The sequence below is a fragment of the Peromyscus californicus genome, unplaced genomic scaffold, assembly GCF_007827085.1.
Source record: "Peromyscus californicus insignis strain IS unplaced genomic scaffold, ASM782708v3 Scaffold_12__1_contigs__length_115047231, whole genome shotgun sequence".
NCBI lineage: Eukaryota > Metazoa > Chordata > Mammalia > Rodentia > Cricetidae > Peromyscus > Peromyscus californicus.
In genome coordinates, this window is record NW_026294413.1 from 93,499,336 (window position 1) to 93,520,295 (window position 20,960).

General features: G+C 46.2%; 1 protein-coding gene across 1 annotated transcript in view; it reads right to left on the reverse strand.

Moving 5' to 3' along the window:
* Nucleotides 1–20,508, reverse strand: part of Wdfy4 (WDFY family member 4) — a 249,625-nt gene extending 229,117 nt beyond the window's left edge. Inside the window, exon 1 of the mRNA XM_052733905.1 lies at nt 20,387–20,508. The gene's annotated coding sequence lies outside the window, so the exon portion shown is untranslated. The remainder of the gene's footprint in view (nt 1–20,386) is intronic.
* Nucleotides 20,509–20,960: the final 452 nt, after the last annotated feature.

A 20,960-nucleotide genomic window follows, 5' to 3' on the forward strand; every position in this document is an offset into this window, starting at 1 on the left:
AGCGCACGTGCGTGCGTGCGTGCGCGCGCACACACACACACACACCAGGAGTTGCCTTTGTTTGTGTCCTTGACTTTGCACTGTCAAACATCTCAGATGAGATGTGACTGGCTCACAGCACAAGGCAGGCTTGGGGGCCATTTGTCTGAAGTGAAACACACTCCAAGTAGAGACCAAAATATCTAGGCTTCCTGCACAAGGATCTCCCCAAATTCAATGTTACCATGCCAGAATCCATCCTGAACTCAAACTTGATTGCAGCAGGTGAAAGGGGACTAGATGCTATCCCTGTGTTACCTGGGAAACCAGCCGTGCCCCCAAACATTCTGAACTAGCTCAGGCACAAATCTGTGCATCCCTTGCCCCTCTCCTGTCACGTGTGCGTCGTATTCTCAGACTTCATTTCCAGAAATCATTTTTTTTTGTTTTTTAATAGATTAAAAAAAAAGTTGTGGTACATCCATGCAGTGGAATATTGCTAATCCATTTCAAATGCAATAAGCAAACTGATAAATATTAAGTATTAGCTGTGCTGGATGAAAGAATCAGGACACAGAACACCACAACTAAATGATTTCATGTGTGTGAAACTTGAAAGCATTTATAATCTCTGTTGACCTAGGAACAGATCAGTGGCCACCTGAGTCTGAGGGTAAGGGGGAACACTTCACGAGGCAGGAACACAGTGGGATTTTTGCAGCTATGAAAATATTCATTGTTGATCATGGTGTTAGCTACATGAATGCATGTATTTAGCAAAATGTAAATGAAATGTACGTTTAAAATGGGCACAGCTGTCGTTGGGATGTAGAATGCCCCTAAAGTGCTCTGGGCAGGCAGTGGAGTCACTCACACCCCTCAGTCTCTTCCCTGACCTTGGCAGGCTCTCCTGGTGGCCTCTTTATTTTCTTATTCCTTGTCTTTCTATTAGCCTCTTTATCCCCACGCCTGCTTGGCGGGGATGTTCCAGTGGCGTGGACACTACAGAAGCACTGCCTACAGCACCTGGATTCTGTGTGCCTACTTTTCAAGCATCCTGATAGCCTGGTCTTTCCAGCATCTCACTCAACATGGAATCTTCAGACAGGAACATGCAGCTGTGGGTTTGTCAAGGCTGTGTCCTCCTATTTGCAAAGTGGTGTTACGTGTGCATCTACTCGACAGCTCTCACAGTGGCGGAGGGCTGACTCCCTCCCAGCCTCTGGTTCTGCACGCTGTGCTGTGTGTATTGGGGGATGGGGGAGACAGACCATGTAGGCTACCTCATGGGACTGGATGGGATTGACATGAACCCAGAGCTGAGTGGAGAACATATGCATGCTCAGGTCAACCAGATTCCACAGAGATGCCTCCAGAAAACAGGCATGTGGCACACTCCCTCTAACAGGCATTGGGGACCTCCTCCCTCACTTCACAGCCAGCCCCCCTGGATTGACATCATCCTGCATTCTAGTGACTGGCAATGCCATTGAACTGAGGGTGCCTCGCTGCCATGTGGGTGTGTCTGCCTGAGTGGGAGCACCCTCCCTGTGCCTTCTGGCCTTCTGGCTCCTCCTTGGTGAGCTGACTACCCATAATCTTTGCTTATTTGTCTTTGTCTTGTTGATTTCCAAGAGTATATTAGAGAAGACAGTCTCGATGATTTAAAAAATTATAAATATCAGGGACATGGTTCAGTCAGTATAGTGTTTGTGCTGAGGACCTAAATTCCAGCTCCAGAACCCAGATAAAAAGCCAGGCATAGTGGCTCATACTTGTAATCCCAAAAAATGGGAAGTGGAGACAGGTGGACCCTGTGGCTCCCTGGCCAGCCTGCTCAGCAAGCTCCAGGCCAATTAGAGACCCTGTCTCAAGAAAACATGATGGGCTGAAGAGATGGCCCAGCAGTGAAGAACATGGCTGTTCTTAAAAGGGACCCAGGTTGGTTCACAGCCCCCACATGGCTATAATAACCTTCCGTAACTCCAGTTCCAGGGGCTCCAAGCACACATGTGGTATATATATATATATATATATATATATATATATATATATATATATATATATATATATATATGGAGGCAAAACACACACATAAAAAATAAAAGTAAATAAGTTTTTTATCTAAAAAAATGGAAAGATACTGAAATCTGACCTCTGACCTTCATATACATGCATAAGTACCCATGCACACACATGCACACATACAAATACACATACATACACACAACAACAAAAATACAAATATCTTCTAGGGATATTTTTCTGTTATAAACTGCTTCATAATTTATTTGGTTTTGCTATAATGAATCTTTCTCATTATCCTTAACATCTCCATAGAGAGGAAATGTAGGAGGCATGGAGGTCTTTCTGCTCTCACACAGCGCTAGGGGAACCTGGAGTATTAAGCACATAGGGTGGTTCCTTCAAGGGAGCAATCCCTGTTTCCCACCCCGGAGGCTGGGAGCAGATGTGCTTTCTAGCCGGGTGACCTTTGCACTATCTGTATGGCTAGGGACTTTTCTGGCACTGGACCCTCTCTTAAACCCTTATCAAAAAATTTGTTTTTCACAATCAATCTATAAAACCTAGCTTTGAGCTAGAGAGATGACTCAGTGGTCAAGAGCACTGGCTATTTTTCCAGAGGACCCGGGAAACTCTCAATTCCCAACACCCACATGGCAGCTCACTCCTGTCTGTAACTCCAGTTCCAGGGAATCTGATACCCTCAGACTAATGCACATAAAATAAAATAAAATAAAATAAATTATTTTAAAAAGCAAAAAAAAAAAAAAAAACAGAACCTATCTTCATGAACTTTACATAGTATTTCAGTGAAGTCACATCCGATCTGTATTTAGCTTATTTTGTTCCTCAGGGGATGTATGTATGCTTTGTTGTGCGTGTGGGATTGAGTTATCACCAGAATAGTTGTTATCGTCACCAGAATAGTTTTCATCAAACTGTGCTGTGCTTAAATATGCCTGAAATAAACTACTTGGGCTCAAACTCCAAACATTTAAACCAACTGAGTCATTTTGAATGGAACTGCCTTCTTGGCTCCCAGGATCCTCACTCTGCTGGCTGTGAAGGCCGCAGAGGCTCTGGCAGCTAGAGAGATGTCCAGTACTTGTTTCATGATGCCACACACTTAGGCCAGCTACTCGCCATTACAAACAATCCTCCCATCTAAATGATGAGCCATAATGCTTTCCTAAACTCCTAAAAGGAAACAGCCGACTCTAAAAGTCGGTACATTTCCTAGGCTCTTGGTCATGCTTTCAGTGAAGCTTTCTCCCACCGCCACTGGGCACAGGGGCGTACTGTATGTCTTGGATAACCCCAGTTATCTTATCAGCATACATTCATTTTACAAAATAGTGAGTTTCCTCACCACATTTTTACACACATGCATAGTACGCTTTGATCGTTCACCTAATTACCTTCCCTTGTCTCCAATCCTCCCAATTCCATTTAGTTCAAGTCCTGCTGGTTTTACAAGAACAGCAGACCCAAAGCAGACACTCCCTGTAGCTTCTGGCTGTGCGTGTGCTACAAAGTGAGGAGCTGTGGGTGTCATCTGTCCAGCCCGCTCCTTCAGAGCCCTCCACAGCTGCTGTCCTGCAGTCAGATTCCAGTGTGCTCTTGACTCTCGCTTCCTTGTAAGTGTCTCAGCTGCTTTCCATGGCCTTACTCCCAAGGGCACACACATACCTATGGAGCATTGGGTCTAAACATGAAGGTGCTTGACAAAGTGTTCTTGACTGAGTACATGAAAGAATACATGAGCCAATGAAGGAATCAGCCTCCCTGTTGATTGTGCAACACACACGTGTGCACATACACACACACACACACACGTGCACACACTCTCTCCTGTGTCCCTCTTTAGAACATGTTCTTGTCCCTTACTCTAAGATCTCTATCTGCTTTCCCCAAACACCGAGAGACACTCTGTGCCAGTCGAACTGCTATCCTTACAGAGCTGGACCATATCCAGAATGGAGCCATGCACAGTCCTACTAAGCATGGGCACTAGCCTATCATCAGCCATGCTGTGACCACGCTCACAGGCTCCCCCAGCCAGCCTGCTCATAGAGGCTGTATCTGAGGACCTACACAGCACGCCCCACCCCCAACCTTGGGAATAAGCAATGAGGAAACAAGGCATCAGGTTGGAAAAGAATGTGTGCCTGATGGGTGTGATGATGCACACCTTTAGTCCCAGCACTCAGGAAGCAGAGGCAGGAGGATCTCTGTGAGTTAAAGACCTCCAGATCCAGCATGCTCTAGGGCAAACAAGGCTACAAAGTGAGACCTAACGACAAAACACGACAAAGAATGTGGGACGTGCACCTGACATAGCCTGCCTCCGCTGGGTGGAGCAGCTGCATTTGCTGAACTGAAACACGTGACTCACCTTCTCGGAAACACACCGAGACTGCTGAGAAACAGAAGTTTCTAACGAATACGGATCCATGGAATTAGCTTCTGACTCAGAAGTGAAGCTGGGGCCACAGCCCTCTGCCTCCTGGCCCTTACCTGTGTCTGCTTCAGTTCTGTTTGTCACGGGAAGGAAAACTAGGGAGGAGCCGGTGAGGTTGGTCAGGGTCAAGAAGAAACGGCTGTAATGGCCTCCTTACCAAGAAGCAAGCACCATAGGCAAGCTCCCACACTAGTTCCTACCTAGAGAGAAAAGGAACCAGTATGGGGTGAGGGCCACTGGAGGGGTCTCTGGAAACCGGGCCAGAGCAAGGCATTCACCCCACACACTAAATTCAAAGATTTTGTTTAATTTGAGTGTGTGTGTGTGTGTGTGTGTGTGTGTGTGTGTGTGTGTATGTGTGTGTGTGTATGTGAGTGTGTGTGTGTGTGTGTATGGATAGCAACCACATGTGTGCAACAAGTACAATGTTTAAAGAGGTTCTAGAAATAACAAGCTCAGGCAATATTTTATAAACAAAACACTTGCATTTCCTGCCTCTTCTCCCCAAGCTGCCATCTTGAAAGGACACACATGTGCATACACACCTGCACTAACACACACACACACACACACACACACACACACACACACACACACACACACACACACACATACACCAGAGAGAGAGATTTTATCGCCGTTTCTGAATTTCTGTTGAGTCACAGGCAGGTAGACCTTTCAAACTGTGATGTGACTTATTAGCCTTTGACACTAAGATTCCAGAAGGTGCTTTAGGAAAAAGCTAGTCTAGACTGTAGACTCTAGGGGAAGAAGGCACGTGAAGTAGCCTCAAGAGCCGGCTGGAGGGAAGCCTGGGCCTCACTCCACAATGGAGGGAAGCCTGGAGATGAAAAGCTGATTCTGTAGAATGGAGGATAAAATCTCCTCCCCGCTTGGGCGTCTGCGACTCTGCTTCTGGTTTGTGAGCTCCTGAAAGAGGTGCTTGCCCCCTGTGTCACAGGTCATCCCCAGAGTTGGGGATGCCTCTAGACCAGGAGCCACTGAATGCAAGAGTGGCTGTCCGTGTGTCTGTCTTTCCTTCCCTCTCATCTAGTGAGTTCTCCACACCCGGCCTGTGTCATGGGCTTTGCATGTGCAGATGGATCTAATTCCCAAAAATACAGAATGCCCTTCCCTTCCTTTCTGTCAAGATGAGGACACAGGGGGGTCACTTTGTCATTAACCAAATCCCTAGGTGTGTTCACACAGCCCATTCCTTCACAGAGAGATAGGAAATCTCTTACAGTCTGAGAAGCTGTAACATTTGCCACATTTGTGGCAGGCATTGAATCAAAGGGGTAATGGGAAATCGGTTATTGATTGATGAATGGCTAGCTCCGGACAGAACGGACATCTGTAAAACAGGATGAGCATACAGTTGAGCCCTGGTACCAAGATCAGACAATCAATAGGAGGAGGCTGGCTCGGAGAACATGAGGAGAACCGCAGAGCGGGCAAGAGCCTAGGAATTCCTGTAGAATGCGGTCCAGGGCCAAAGGCAGCCTGTGCTGTCTGGAGCCTGAACTGTCTGCTGGGCTCAAATGCTGAGCTGGGAGTTTCCTCTAGGCCTCTCCTGCTCCATGACAGACCCTGCTGTGTGGGCCAGACATCAACTCCTGAGTCCAGCATGTGCTCGCTGTCCTAAAAACGCCCCTTCCTCTTGCCTCAGACTACACCAGTGCTCACCACACAGCCCCTCCCTCATTCTGCACTGTGATATTTCATTAGTCTTTAGGATCCAGCCCCAAAACAAGGTACACTGTCCCAGTCCCACCCAAGACCCCACTTCTCTCCTACATCACTTCCTCCTAGCCTGGCCACTGGGTCTGTCAGATCTTAGGTTTTCTCCCAGGAAAGAGTTGGTCTGGATGGATGTCACAAGGTCGTGTACAAATGAGCCTAAGTGTTCACCGAGACAGGGCTGGGGGTAAGGCTTCACTATCCTGAAGAAAATGAGTAGCTCCCAGGAATGCGAGTACTGTCCCCAAGACAATGAACCTATGCCAGGGGACACACCAGGGGCAGATAGAACAAATGACCATACTGAAGAGCAGGAAAGGGGGCAAGGCAAAAGGACCCCCAAGGGTGCTGCGCAAGGGCTCTGGGTGTCCAGATTCTCAGGAGGAACACGGCAAGGACCAGGCCACCACAGGACTTGACCTCTCAGATGACCCCATCAAACCCCTTGGTGGTTCCCCACACCCCCACAGTGAATAGCCAAGGCAAGTGGCACATGTACCTTAGGAAGACAACCCTGCAGTCTGCCTCACAGGCCTCAGAAGAGGGAGGTAGCTCAGGTTGTTTCCAGAAGCTCTGGAATTCCCCTAAAGTCTAAGTGGGCCACCCTTGCCAGGAACCAGTTGGGTCTGCAGAAACTTCTAAACACAGGACTTCCTTTTTCTAATCCCAGGCCACGATGCACTCAAGGCCAGCATACACACCTCTGCGGTTTTTGCAACAGCAGCTGAGCACAGGAACTCTCCATGCCTTGCAGAACAGGCTGCTTTTGTATCTTGGTATTGTACCAACTTCCACATTGCAAAAATGGCCAAGGAGCGCTTCCTCTGGCTGAGACCCTGAAGCTGAGCTATGGCATATGCTAGGAACAGCTCAATGACGGGAGGTTCGCTCCACCCATGAGCCTCTCCACCATGGAAGCAGACATGTGGCTTAGCCTCACTGAGACTTAGAAAATGTTGCCTCAGAAAGTGTGGTCACACATAGATGGACATCTTCCAGCCGAACGGCCAGTGTTCTCTAAACAGAGAAAATCTACTAGTCGGGGGTCATTATTCCCGGGTGTGGATGGGCTGTGCAAGACTGAGAATCCCAGACTACAGAGGGGAAGTGACAGACCTGAAATCAAACTTCTAACAAGCGCCAGGATCAACGGCTACAGTCTCTAAGGCTGTAGCCCCCTCCCCCACCTCCACTGCAGGCTGCCTTGGCCCAGCGGTCAACAGTGCAAAGAATATGGCTGGGACCTCCTTGGACACTCTTGCGAGCTACACTGCAGCAATTTCCAGGATAAACTTGCCAAGTTGTTACCCAATGCTGTTACACCACCGTCAACTAGGCTCTGAGCTGGAACGTCACACCCTCCAGGGGCACCAGCACATCTAGCACAGGTTACTGCCTTGTAGCCTAAGTCCATGGACTAAACTCTACTTGCCAGGCTCTGTATGGTAGGTTATTGGATTATTGCTCATAGAAAGAGAACAATTATCTAAATCCACACCCGGGACCTCAATGGTCACTGTCAGGGAAGCCAGGAAAACAGCTAAACAGATGCTGAGCAAAGAGGTACCTACCTGAGGACATGTGGCCCAAACTGGGGAGGGCCTGGAGATCTGGAAAGGCTGCCCTGAGTGCCATGATGGGCACTGTAAGATTGGGATGAGCAGCTGAGAAAAGGGGACAGGCAATCTGGGCAGTGTAAGCATTTGAGGACATATTCTGTTTCTCAAGAGAAACCAGAGCAGAGGAAGCCAGGATCAGAGACAGCCATGCATGTGACAGGGCTGAGAATGCCTGTGTGGTAGGCCCTGGTCCTGTAAAGCTGCTCTGAGGTGATCTCAGCAAAGGAGATGGGTATCTTACATCAACCTTCTGCCGGCTTCTGCTGGCTTCTGCAGGCCCAGGCCTGCTCTCCAATTGCTCACAGCCTCAGGAACAAGAGTCAGGGAAAGTGGTACTCATATGCAAAGCCTGAAGTAGTCCTAGGAGGAGAGCAGAGTGTACTCTGGGGAACCCAGAGAAGGAGCTGTCAGGGGTGATGTGGAGTTGGTAAGAAGTGGGAGGTGGGAGATGAGGTTCTGCAGAATCAGGGGCAGAAGTAAGCCACATGGAAGTGTGTTGGGGAAATTGGAAGTATGTGGGTGGTTTGATTTCAATGGCCCCCATAGGTTCATATATCTGAATGTTTTCCCTGTTGGTGGAACTCTTTGGGAAGGATTAGGAGGTGTGGCCTTGTTGGAGGAGGTGTGTCATTGCAAGTGGGCTTTGAGATTTCAAAACCCACTCTCCATTCCCAGTAATCTCTCTCTCTCCCCTCCTTCTTCCCCAGGCCCCTCTGCCTCCTCCTTGTTGACGACATGTGAGCTCTCAGCCACTGCTTTAGTGCCATGCCATGCCTGCCTGCCGCCACGCTCCCCACCGAGATCGTCATGGACGACTCGCCCTCTAAAACTGTACGTAAGCCCCTAACTAAATGTTCCTTTTATAAGTTGCCTGGGTCATGGCGTCTCTTCACAACAATAGAAAAGTACCTAAGGCAGCATGGGAGAGGCTGAGCTGAAGTGTGGCTACTTCCGTGCAGCTGGAAGGGCATAGGGCAGATGGAGGACAGGAAGTGGGGACAGGTCACACAGGTATCTAGACTCAGCTGCCCCCAGCTCATTTGTCAATTTCTGGAAGAAGCAAAATGCTTATGCCTCTGATGTCACTGATTCGGGTTTAGGAAGATTTGTGACCTTCCTAGACAGCTTGGGTTGTTGCACAACCATTCTAATTTAGCTAATTCAATATCTCATATAACTTGTTCAGAATACAGGGGGAAAAAGACTAAATTGTGAAGCGTGCCTGGAAGTTCACAGCCTTGGCCTATTAAGAATTGTGTACCTCTTAGGGCTGGAAAAATGGCTCAGCAGTTAAGAGCATCAGCTGTTCTTCCAGAGGACTCAGGTTCAATGCCCAAAGCCCACATGAAACTCTTATCTGTCTGTAACTCCAGTTCCAAAGGATCTGACACCTTCACAGAGACAAGCGTGCAGGCAAAACACCAATGTACAAACAATAAAAATAATTTTTTTAAAAAAAAATTGAGTACCTCTCAATTCTTAGATCATTGAACCACCGCCAAATGAGGACTAAACCACCTTGGGAATCATCAAACACATCACGAGACAAGAGACAAGAGCCAAACCTCGGTCACCGGGAGTTTGAGCTTTCATGCTGTGAGAGAATGCTTCTCTTCTACACCAAGTAAATCTGGGCCTGAGAAGACTGCTTTGTGAAAAGCTCCACTCTTTGACTGCAGAGAAAAACAGTCACGTCCTGATGTCATTTTCTCCCATGATGCTTCCCTCGCCAAGCAAAGCAAGAGTTCAGCCTTGGGCGGCATCTCCCTACCTCTGTGACTCAGTTTCCCACCTGCAACCCCAGGTACTTGAATAGATGTTCTCTAAGGAGCTGTTTGCCCATGCAAGTCTGCTTTGCAAATAAGCCCACTGCAGTTCACAGACGTCAGCCTTCTCCTCTGAGAGCTGGATGTTTGTTAACTGGAATGAATTTCCACTGGAACTTATTAATGCGCCAGAAATATTTCTTAAGCCAGACCTAAGTTTTCTATGTGTCCAGGAGGAGCGAGAGTGGGACCCAAGAGAAACAGGAGGTGCCAAGGGACCCAACAATGCTACACAAGTGGGTGAAAGTCTGATTGGGTGCCTGGTTCCTCTGCGGTGTCTCTAGGCAGCTGTGGGCAGATGTTACACTGTCCATCACTGCTTCTCAGCCCTTCCTCCACCTGGCCATTCTTAGCTGGGAGCCTACAGCCTCCTACTCCACCCTACACGGTCAGATGATATAGGCACACAGATCCGTCATGCTACTGCTTCTTCTCTCAATTATCTACACGGCTTCCCATATCCTCCAGGAACAGTCCCAGGCTCCAAGCCTAGTTTCCCACTGCATCCCCATTGGGATCTGGCCAAAGCGGCTGTTCACGCCTGTCCATCATGACCCTCTATCTTTAATTCAGCCAGCCCTTGCCTCTGGGAAGCAGAGGCTACACACATCCAAATCGCACAGCCTTCCAGAAATAACCCTCCCTCTCCAGACCCCAACTCCTCAAATGTGGAGTCCCCACATTGCCTGTAATACCAGGGGCTCTTTCAATTTCTTCCCTACTTCTCATGACTCATGAACAGAATTTCTTTCTAGGGCTTGTATTTCCTCAAGTAGGTTTCTATCAATTATGAAATGTCACAGTTGTTTCATTAACTTGTTTTGGGGATGAGTCATATTAAGCCAATCAAAAATCAGCCTATTCAGGGATGTTAAGTTATGTGAGCAAAGACATATTTCTTGGTATGAAAGCCCTGTTTGGGACAGGTAATTGGGAGAGACTTCTTGCCAGGATCAGAGACACAATCGTTCTGAAGGGCGCAGATTTTCCTTCCTCTCTACCAAGCACTGCCTGGGTACTCAGCTAGAGTAAGTGTCACAGCCCACAGGCCTATGAAAGAAACAGCCCCAGTATTCTGATGGCAGGGTAGTGACTCCACTCACTAACCCTTGATTGAAGGACATCTTCCACCTGAAGGTTGAGATCTCCTCACCGTTGCTCCCCAGGCCCAAGTGGCCCTTCCCACTTCCTTCAGAGCTGCTGCTCAGGCACAGATTCCCTCCCCAACCCCAACCCCCAGCCCCTACCCCTTATCCCCCCCCCCCCCGACTCCCACCCCTGCCTTGGGGGAAGCCAGTCCTCAGCCAGGCCTCATTCCCAAGCATCCCTGGCCAGAGCTGCCAAAGGCAGTCTTCTTTCTTCTTTTAAAAGGCGTGCGTTCTCAAGGCAGAGACATAGGAGACGGCTACAGAACCTTTCACCTTGCCTTGGTTCCATTAACCTAACCTCAACCTGCTGCACCTGGGGCTTCTCTCCTGGATGCTAGTTATGGTCCTAGGGAGCCAGGGGCAGAGGTGTGGGCTCTCTGTGACACCATGACAGGAGCAGACATTATCGATGCTACACTTCAGCCAGCCTCCTGCACGTGGTTTTCTCTTTTTTCCCTTGTATATTATGCTTATTTATTGTTGACTGAATATCTCGATGATTTTGCAGATATATTTTAATATATTAATTATTTGAGAATTTCATACAATGTGTTTTTATTATGTTCATGCCCCCATTTCACTATAATTTCCAGTCCTTTTTTTAAAATCACTCTTTCAGTCCAATTTATGTTGCCCATGTACTCCTGGGTGTGGCACCTCCCACTGGAGAGGGACAGATTTACCAGAAACCACGCCCTTAAAGAAAACTGACTCTCGCTCCTCCTGGAACCATCAGCTGTCCGTAGCTACTCCGGGGTCAGAGCTTGTGGACATCACACACACACACACACACACACACACACACACACACACACACCGTGCTAAAATGTTGACTGGCTTCATCTTGTGCAGGCACCTACACAGCTGTGAGCTCGTGAGCGCAGTGGTCCTGTTGCCTCCAGAAGACACTGTTTTACTCTGGTCCTCCCAGATCTCTGACTCTTATACACTTTCTGCCCCGCTCTTCTGCAATGCTCCCTGAGCCTTGGGGAGGGGGATGTGTGGTACAGATGTCCCATTTATGCCTCTGCACTTCGATCCGTTGTGAGTCTCTGCATTAATCACCATTCACTGCACAAAGAACTTTCTCTAATGAGATCTTAAAATTCACACGGAAGCACAAAAGGTCTCAAATATCCCAAACATTCCTGAGCAATAAAAACACTGCTGGACAAACCCTTGATATCAAGTTATTCTACAAAACAATGGCAATGTCACAAAAACAGACACAAGGATCCATGGACTGGAATAGAGGACCCACATATAGCTCTACGTAACTACAGATACCAGCAGCCGGCAAAGATGCTGGACACGTGCATTGGAGAAAAGACATGTCGACAGCAGACGGCGGCGCTGGGAAACCTGGACTTCAGCTGCAGGAAAATGAAACCAGATCCTTACCTCTTACCCTGCACAATTGCAAACGGATCGGAGATCTCAGGGTTAGACCTGAACCTCTACAACTTCCAGGAGAAAGAATAGAGAGTGCGTTTCAGGCTATAGGTTCCAGGGGGACTTTCTGAACAGGACCCCAACTGCCCAGGAAGTGAGACCAACAATCAGCAAGTGGGACTATACGGAATTCAAAGGCTTCTCTGCTAAACCAGTGAACTGCTGGAAGAGGCAACCTAGAGAATGGGAGAAAAGCTTTGCCAGATGTGCATCTGACAGTGGACTGGTGTCCAGAATGCACAGGAGCAATAATTAATTAATTAATTAGTTAGTTAATTAGTTAATTAATTAATTCCCTCAACACCAAGAAAACAAACAACTAAATTAACAGTAGACTATGGAACTGAACAAAGAGTTCTCAGATAAATACAACTGGCTAAGAAATATTTTTAAATGTTCACCGTCCTTAACCATCCACCAGGGAAATATAAATTAAAACTACTTGGAGGCTTCATCTTACCCCAGTCAGAATGGCTAAGATTAAGAAAGCAAAAACCACCAAGTGTTGGCGAAGGTGTGGGGGATGGGGGACACTTATCCACTGTTGATGGGGATGCAAATTGGTGTGACCACCATGAAAATCAGTGTGGAAGTTCCCCAAAAAGCTAGAATAGATCTACCATGTGACCCAGCTGTACAGCTCCTGGGCAGATGCACAAGACTGTTTCCTGCTACAGAGACATAGGCTCATCCATCTTCATCGCTGCTCTATTCACAATAGTGAGGACCTGGAAACACCCTAGAAGTCCATCAGCTGACGACTAGATAATGAAAATGCTGTGCCTATATACAATAACATTTTCTTCAGATGTAACAAAAAATGAAATTCTGGAATCTGCAGGTAAATGGTTAAGCTGGACAACATTACACGAAGTGAAGTCACCCAGACCCAGAAAGACAAGCATCATGTAGTCTCACTCCTATGTGGACCTTGGTGACAAATCCTCAGATTTGTGCATTTAATTTGAAGCACTCATGGAATCCAGCAAACTAGAAAGGGACCATGGGTGGTAGAGAGAGGGCCGTGGTGTAGCATTGAAGATACAAGGAGGGAAAATGAACAGTGAAGGGGGGGGTTAAGTGGAGGGAGGGTGGGAGGGGAGGGCAGAAGATGGGGTGGGGAGGAATGACATTAAGGATATTTTTATATATTTTAAAACTGATATTAGAGTATTATTTGAGCAGTTTTAATTTAAAAAATTAGTCAATGTGCATTTAGAAAGTCTTCTAATTATGCTGAAATAGGAAACATGATAAAATGTATTTTGCTTGCTCTATTCCCACCCAAGCATACTGTATAATTGAGTGGTAAGATGGTTTAATTGTATAACTACCCTCATTACATCATAAATGTATAGCATGTTGACGTTTTTCTTAAACTATCAGAGTGAATCACCAAGAATCACCTTCTTTCTTTACCTGAGTCGCCTCCGCCATGGCCCAGTGTTTGGGCGCTCAGAGTGTCACCACTACTAATCTGAGGACTGCTGGCAGAGAGACCCAGGCCACAATGATTTTGTTTCCTTCGCATTGTATGAGACTGTGAATTCTTAAAAGATGGTCTGGCTAGTCATTTGGCCAAAGTGAAAAGAAGCGTCACAGTTCTGCTACATGGTGACTGTCCTCTGTAAGTCTTAGTCCTTGGACCCGTTAGTGATAGCGTGTCCAATGCAAAGTGTATGGACTGACTAGGATCAAATCCCATCTCACTCACTGTCAGAGGGCAAAGGGCTTTCTGGAGAATGGGCTGAAGCTAATCTCACCCTGAGGTTTACATGAATTCTGTCCCACTGCTGGTCACTGTGGACTCTAACTCCATTCTCCTTAGCAGCAATACTTCTTTCTTAGAATTAAGTGGACTAGCGGTTTTTCACTTCCCTGGCTTCTTGAATCATATACCTTATGCAAGTCATGGAAGAAGAATTACCCTGTCTCTGACAGGGGCTATGAAGTACAAATATAAAACCAGCCCTGAGTCCAAGCTATGTGTATAATTTGTACTTTCTGGTAGCCATAAAGAAAAACTAAAAACCAATAGATTAAATTCATTTTAAGGTATATTTCCAAGTAGGCTCCCTACATCTTCAAGTTCTACATCTGGGACAGAAAATATTACAGGAAACTTTGCATCTGTGAATAGGCATGTATACACTTCCTTGTCATAGCTCCCTTACCAATCCAGTACAACTGTTTGCATACCATTTGCATTGTATTAGATATTTTAAGTATTTTAAAGTATTTTTAAGTCATTTAAAGTATATGGGAGGTGTGAATAGGTTGTATGCAAATATTGTGGTATTTTATGTAAATGACAAGCATCCTTGAGTTTCGGCACGAGTGGTGGATCCTAGAATCTTGCAGATTCTTGGTTCTAGTGCCACATGTCCAAAATAGTTCCATTTTATTATTTCCCAATATTTTTAAGTGTTAGTGAAACACTTTACATTTTGATATTTCATAATATCCTTGAACTTTGGTATGCCTTTCAAATTTGCAGTGCATCTCAATTTTTGAACTGGCCGAGTTTCAAACACTGCACATCTTCTGTATTTGATAGGACAGATCTAGATTTTGAGATGCAAGTCCTGAACATGTGCAGGTGCTTCAGGTGGGACCAGCAGCCAAAGGCTTAGGAATATTGTCAGGAAACATCATTCTGTCTGGATGCTCATAGTTTGAAACACTTACAGGGAGATAACAAATGCAAAGACCTCATTGTAAGTAAAATGAGGGATGGCCCCGCCAGAATGGAGCCGATGAACTCTGGGAGCTCATTCCTCCTCCCTCCATAATTGGCCAGGCTGACTTGTTCACTTAATAGGAACTAGATTAGGTGGAGGGATGGTACCAACACTTGATTTTCAGGTCCATGTCGGTCTCCACCTTCTCATGTCCCTGAACCACCACCTCCCAAATCTGTATCTATGCCCTTGGCCCGGCTCTGTGCACGGCAACTCCAGGTGTGCTGACACTATGAACTTGTCGTCCTTTTGCCTTTTCTACAACTGTCTATATCTAGAATGTGTTCAAACCCCACTCTCAAAGCAGTGTCTAAAATCTGACCGACTCAGTCCACTATCTCTCATCCTATCTCTGTGGCAAGTCACTATCACCCCAGCCTGCATGAAGACACCAGCTCCAAAGCCTTGCTCTTTTCTTCTTCTTCTTCTCCTCCTCTTCCTTCTTCTTCTTTTTCTTCTTCTTCTTCTTCTTCTTCTTCTTCTTCTTCTTCTTCTTCTTCTTCTTCTTCTTCTTCTTCTTTTTCTTCTTCTTCTTCTCCTTCTTCTTCTTCTTTAATTAATTAAATTGTTTTCATTTATTTTACATCCTGACCGCAGTTCCCCCCACTTCCTATTCCCTCCCCCGCTTCCCCTCTGCCCCTCCCTACCATCCACTCTGTTTCTGTTCAGAAAGGGGCGGGCCTTCCGTGGATATCAACAAAGCATGATATATCATGTTGAGGTAGGACTAAGCTCTTTTCTTGCTTTTTCTGTTGCTTCCCACAACCAGATAAGAACCAGAACAACCCTGTTATAACACGCCAAGGCTCATCAACAACAGTACCAACTTCTTGTTTAATAACCTCGAGATGATATAAAATAAAAATAACTTAGGAGTCAATCTAAGCAAAATACATACTGCTTTTAAGAGATAAAGTATCAAATTTTGTTGGACTATTTTTAAAGACCTGCTTAAAAAGGGAGACAAACCGTGTTCGTGAACTGGATGAGTTATCTTCATGAAGATGACAATTCTCCCTGAATTCTGTTTCCATTCACACATGAGCACCGATTTTCTGCTGAGCTCAATAAGTTGATTCTAAAATTTACATGAAAGAGTAAAGTATTGAAAAAGAAAGAAGAAAATAGCAAGATTCTTTCCAGATATGAAGACTTACAATAAGCCTTCAGTAAACATTGTTGGATAGTATTGGGAATGATAGACAAATTGACAAAGCGGCCATAAACAGAGCCGTGTGTGAATGGTGACCTGACTTACTTCAGGGATGCTGCATAATGATGGCCTTTATAATAAACACAACTCAGACCCTTGCCTAGCCACATGGGAAACCAATGATCGTTTATAAATGACCTGAAAGGAGCATTGGGAGAATCTGGGGAAAGGAAGAGGAATAGTGGGAAAATGGGAAGATCTCAGGAAGTGGATGTGGGGAAAGTTCATGATAGACTTGAACGAAAGCATCCTTAACAGTTATGCCACTAAAGGAAGAAAAAGACACAATGCTTAACACTGAGTAGATGCTCATCTAGAATTTTAGATGAAGATAAAAGCCGCTAAACTACTGCCATTTTCTTAAACCAATATGATTTCCAACTGTATTCTAAATACTGAGAGTTATACCCACAAATAAGTGCGGTTCTCACCCCTCATCAAAGGAGCTTCTTTTTGCAGCAGAGACCATTACAGAAACCCACCACTGGTCAAAATGCAGAGACTAAGGGACTGTGGCATGCTCCACACCAACTGATACATCAGCAACACAGCCCCTACACTGAAGACTCAGGGAGAATCATGCAAGAGCGGGTGGGAAGACTGTAAGAGCCAGAGGCCCCTGCTGAATAGTGCCCCCTGGGCATGGCAGGGAAAACACACTCATGAGTCTCAACAATACAGTTGCCTGAACAAGTCCAGCATAACAGCAACACCAGCTGACATGCCAGCATAGACAGGGAAACTTCCACATGGTTCCAACCCTACAAGAAGAGCTACAGTGGTCAATGGCTCTGAGAGAGAACAGCTTCCTCCAGGGACAAGCTCACTCACAGGATATCCAGTCCCAAGTGGTCAGACCTGGGCATATGAGCAACATTAAATGGACTAAGCAGGTTATTTATATATATATATATATATATATATATATATATATATATATATATATATATATTTATTTATAGTAGCAATAATAAAGAAGAGGCCATAGGTTTGGGAAAGGGGGACACAGAAGGAGTTTAATGGGAAGACGGGAGTGATATAAATATGGTACTCACATACAAAAATCTCAAAAAATAAAGTTGAATAACAAAAATAACCAAAAAACCATATTTTAACTGCTACTTGACACTGAAGAGGAGAAAATTAATTTCCAGATGGGTAAAGGACTAAAAAAAGAAAGACTGAAGTTCCTTTACAAAATATTGTTGCTATCAAATGTTGGTGAAAATGTGGAACAGAAGCAGCTCTACTATACTGCTGGTGGTAAGGTAAAATGATCCCCACCGTAGATCCTCCGGTTCCACACCTTCGGATTCAGCCGTACATGGGGGGAAGGGTACATGTAGTTGACAGGTAAATACTGCACCAGTTTGTAGAATGGCCCTCAACATCTACAGATCTAAGTGTGAGGGATGCCTTGGAAACAATCTTCAGAGTACACACAAAAGCTAAAGATAAGTTTATCTATGACCCATTCTATTTCTAGAATATACAATTTAGAGCAATTCTTACATATACTCTAGCATAATGTATGCAAATAACCACAGCAGCACTGCTTGTAATAGTAAAAAAAAAAAGAAAGAAAGAACTAGAAATATTTCATGTGCTCATGAGCAGAATCTCAGAGAACTATGTTTATATGATAGAATGCTACACAGAATTAGATATTAGCAAATTAAAGGGAATTGCAGAAATACAAACAAATTTCAAACACAGCTTTGAGACAAGTAAGTCTTCAATAATATTTAATTCAGGCTGGAGAGATGGCTCAGAGAATAAAAATGCCCACTGTGTAAACATGTTGACCTAAGTTCAGTTTCCTAGCTCTCACATACAGGCTAGTACAGCAACACAGATCTGTACCCCTGGATCCGGGAGGCAGAGATAGGCAGATCTCCTGGGCTTGCTGGTCAACCAGTCTATCCAAAAGGGCATCTCTAGGTTCAGAGACCTTGTCTCAAAGATTGAAATGCAGAGCAATATAGAAAGACATGTTATATAAAAGTCTACCCACCATATGTGCATGCACAGAGAAGTGTACCTGCACACATGTGCACAGACATAAGATATACTTCAGGCTAGTAAAGTTCAAGAACATATAAAACAAACTGCATACTGTCTTGGTTACTTTTCTTTTGCTGTGATAAAACACCATGACCAAGACAACTTTAAAAAGAAAGCAGCTAATCTGGAGCTTACAGTTCCGGAGGGTTAGAGTCCATGATGTCAGAGCAAGGGAATGGTGGCAGGAATATTTGAGAGCTTAAGATGCATCTTCAGATGCAACCAGGAGGCAGAGAGAGAGACACACACACTAGAAAAAGAGTGAGACTTCTGAAATCTCAAAGCCCATCCCTAGTAACTCCCCTCCTCCAACAAGATCACGCCTCCTAATCCTTCCCAAATAATTCCACCAACTGGGACCAAGTATTAAAATACATGAGCCTATGACGGCATTCGCATTCACACACCACACATTATTAAACAATTCAGAGATTGGGGGAAACCAGAAATAAAAGCAAGGTAACAGTAACCCCAAACCTGGGACAACAGCTGCCTCTGAAGAAAAAGAAGGATGAATGCGCAAAGGCCCTCAAAGAAATGATGATCTTTAATAACAACACTCAGAGGCCAGCACAGGGGATCTAGTTATTCTTAACCCTCTGCCCCCTGTACTTGTCTGAGTTGTTCTCCATCTACTCAATGCTGAAAATGTTCAACATTGGGGTTGGGAATGGCTCAGCTGTTAGGAGCACTGGCTGCTTTTCTAAAGGTCTAGGGTTCATTCAGTCCATAGCACTCATATGGTAGCGCACAACCATCTGTAACTCCAGTCCCAGGGTGTCTAGTGCCCTCTTCTGACTTCTGTGGGTATTGCATACAGGTGGTGCACAAACATGCGTGCAGTCTAAACAAAATAATAATTTTTTTAAAAAAAGAAATAAAGGAAGGAAGGAAGAGAAGGAAGGAAGGAAGGAAGGAAGGAAGGAAAGAAGGAAGGAAGGAAGGAAGGAAGGAAGGAGGGAAGGAGGGAGGGAAGGAGGGAAGGAGGGAAGGAAGGAAGGAAGGAAAAGAAAATTCTTCCAGGCCTATAGGACTTCATACCAGATGCCCAGGATGGACAGACAGAAAGATCTCCCCACACTTGAGCCCACACCCACCTCTCTGGTTAGTCCCCAGCATGCCCCTGACCCCAAGCTACCACATTGGACTCCAAGCCTCTTTCCTGAAGGCTTTTAAGAGCAATTCTCAGAAACCACAGTGCAGCCCTGGGCTCCTTCAGTCTCCTCTCAGCAGACATGAGCCTCCCTGCCCTTCCTGCACACTGACCTCCATCCTACTTCATGTCACTATACAGGGAACCACAGGCCTTCGTCCACTGATTGTCCCTTACCAGTTTTGACTGTTCATTGAATGATTAAATGCATAGAAATGCAGACAATTATACCAAATTGAAATATTCCCTGGAAAGGTGGTGCACAATGCCCTAGTTATCACTTTGGAAAGATTGGGACAAGGGATTAGCACCCAGTTCTAGAAGGCTGGATTTTGAAGGAGAAGAGACTCAACCCTCAACATCCAGCTGTTCCTATTTGTGCAGAAATGTTGGCATTCAAAGGTTGGGTGTGACAATTCAGGTGAAGGAATGAGGCCTAAAGGGACTTCTACTTACCAGATCCTGGGGCAGGCAAGGGTGGGGCCAGCTAAGGGCAGGACCAGGTCTGCCCAGCTGTGCAGAAGGCCAGCATGAGTGGTCCACCCTTCAGAAGCTACACAGGGACAAAGGGGGCAAGAGTGGCAGTCGGTGCCCCCTCTCTGTGCCTTGACAGCCGGCACAGGCCAGACCTAGTTCCCAGCTGTGGTAGATGCCCACTCCTCAGCAGAGCCCAACGAAGGGACTTAGCCTGTGGCCAGAGGGTAAGGAATGAGTTGATGCCTGGTCAGCTTGGCAAAGCCCACAAGTGACAAAACCCAGGCACTAAGTGGCACTGATCACGACTGACCTCTTACTTCCTCACCACTGGCTTCCTGCCACTCTCCCTGCCACCCCAGACTCAGACTAGGTACCGATGGTCACACATGTACTCCACAGTTAGCTTTGTGGGAGGCAGTGGGGTATCCCACCACAACCAGCACCCCCCACTAGGCTGACCTGTCCTGTCCAAGAGCAGGAAGACGTACCTGGAGGGGTAGCATTCAAAGTCTGCTGGTGTCACATGGTGTGGGTACTTCCATCCCCAGCCTCCAACGGCTCAGCTCAGGGGAAGAGAAGCCCTGGCCTCACATGGCAGCCATCAACAGTGTTTCATTATGAATCACTGGGACTGGGTTTCTCTTCATTTCCTGGAGAAAGCAGAAGTGGGAAGTCTGCAGATGCCTGCCCTGCTCCCCCCAGCCAATGACAGAGCGGCTTCGCTGATGACTGGCAGGGCAAGTTGGGTTTCACAAAAAGGTCCTGTGGGACTGTGTGCTCGGTGGTCAAGCAGAGCCAGGTGGGACCAAGGAACGTAAGGGAAAGTGGAGCTGACTGCCCACATCCGAACTCTGTCCCTGCTGCTCACCAGGTCTGCATCCAGCAGGCTCAGGTCCATGTGGCCCCCCACTCCTAACCCTCACCTCCCTGAGGCTCAATTTCAAATCCCTAGGAACTGAAGCTGAATGGTTTCCCTTCTCCAAATGGTTACGGTATGGGAGCAGACGTGTGGAATACCAATATGGAAGAATGACTTTCTAAGACCCCAGCAGAGCTCTTGGA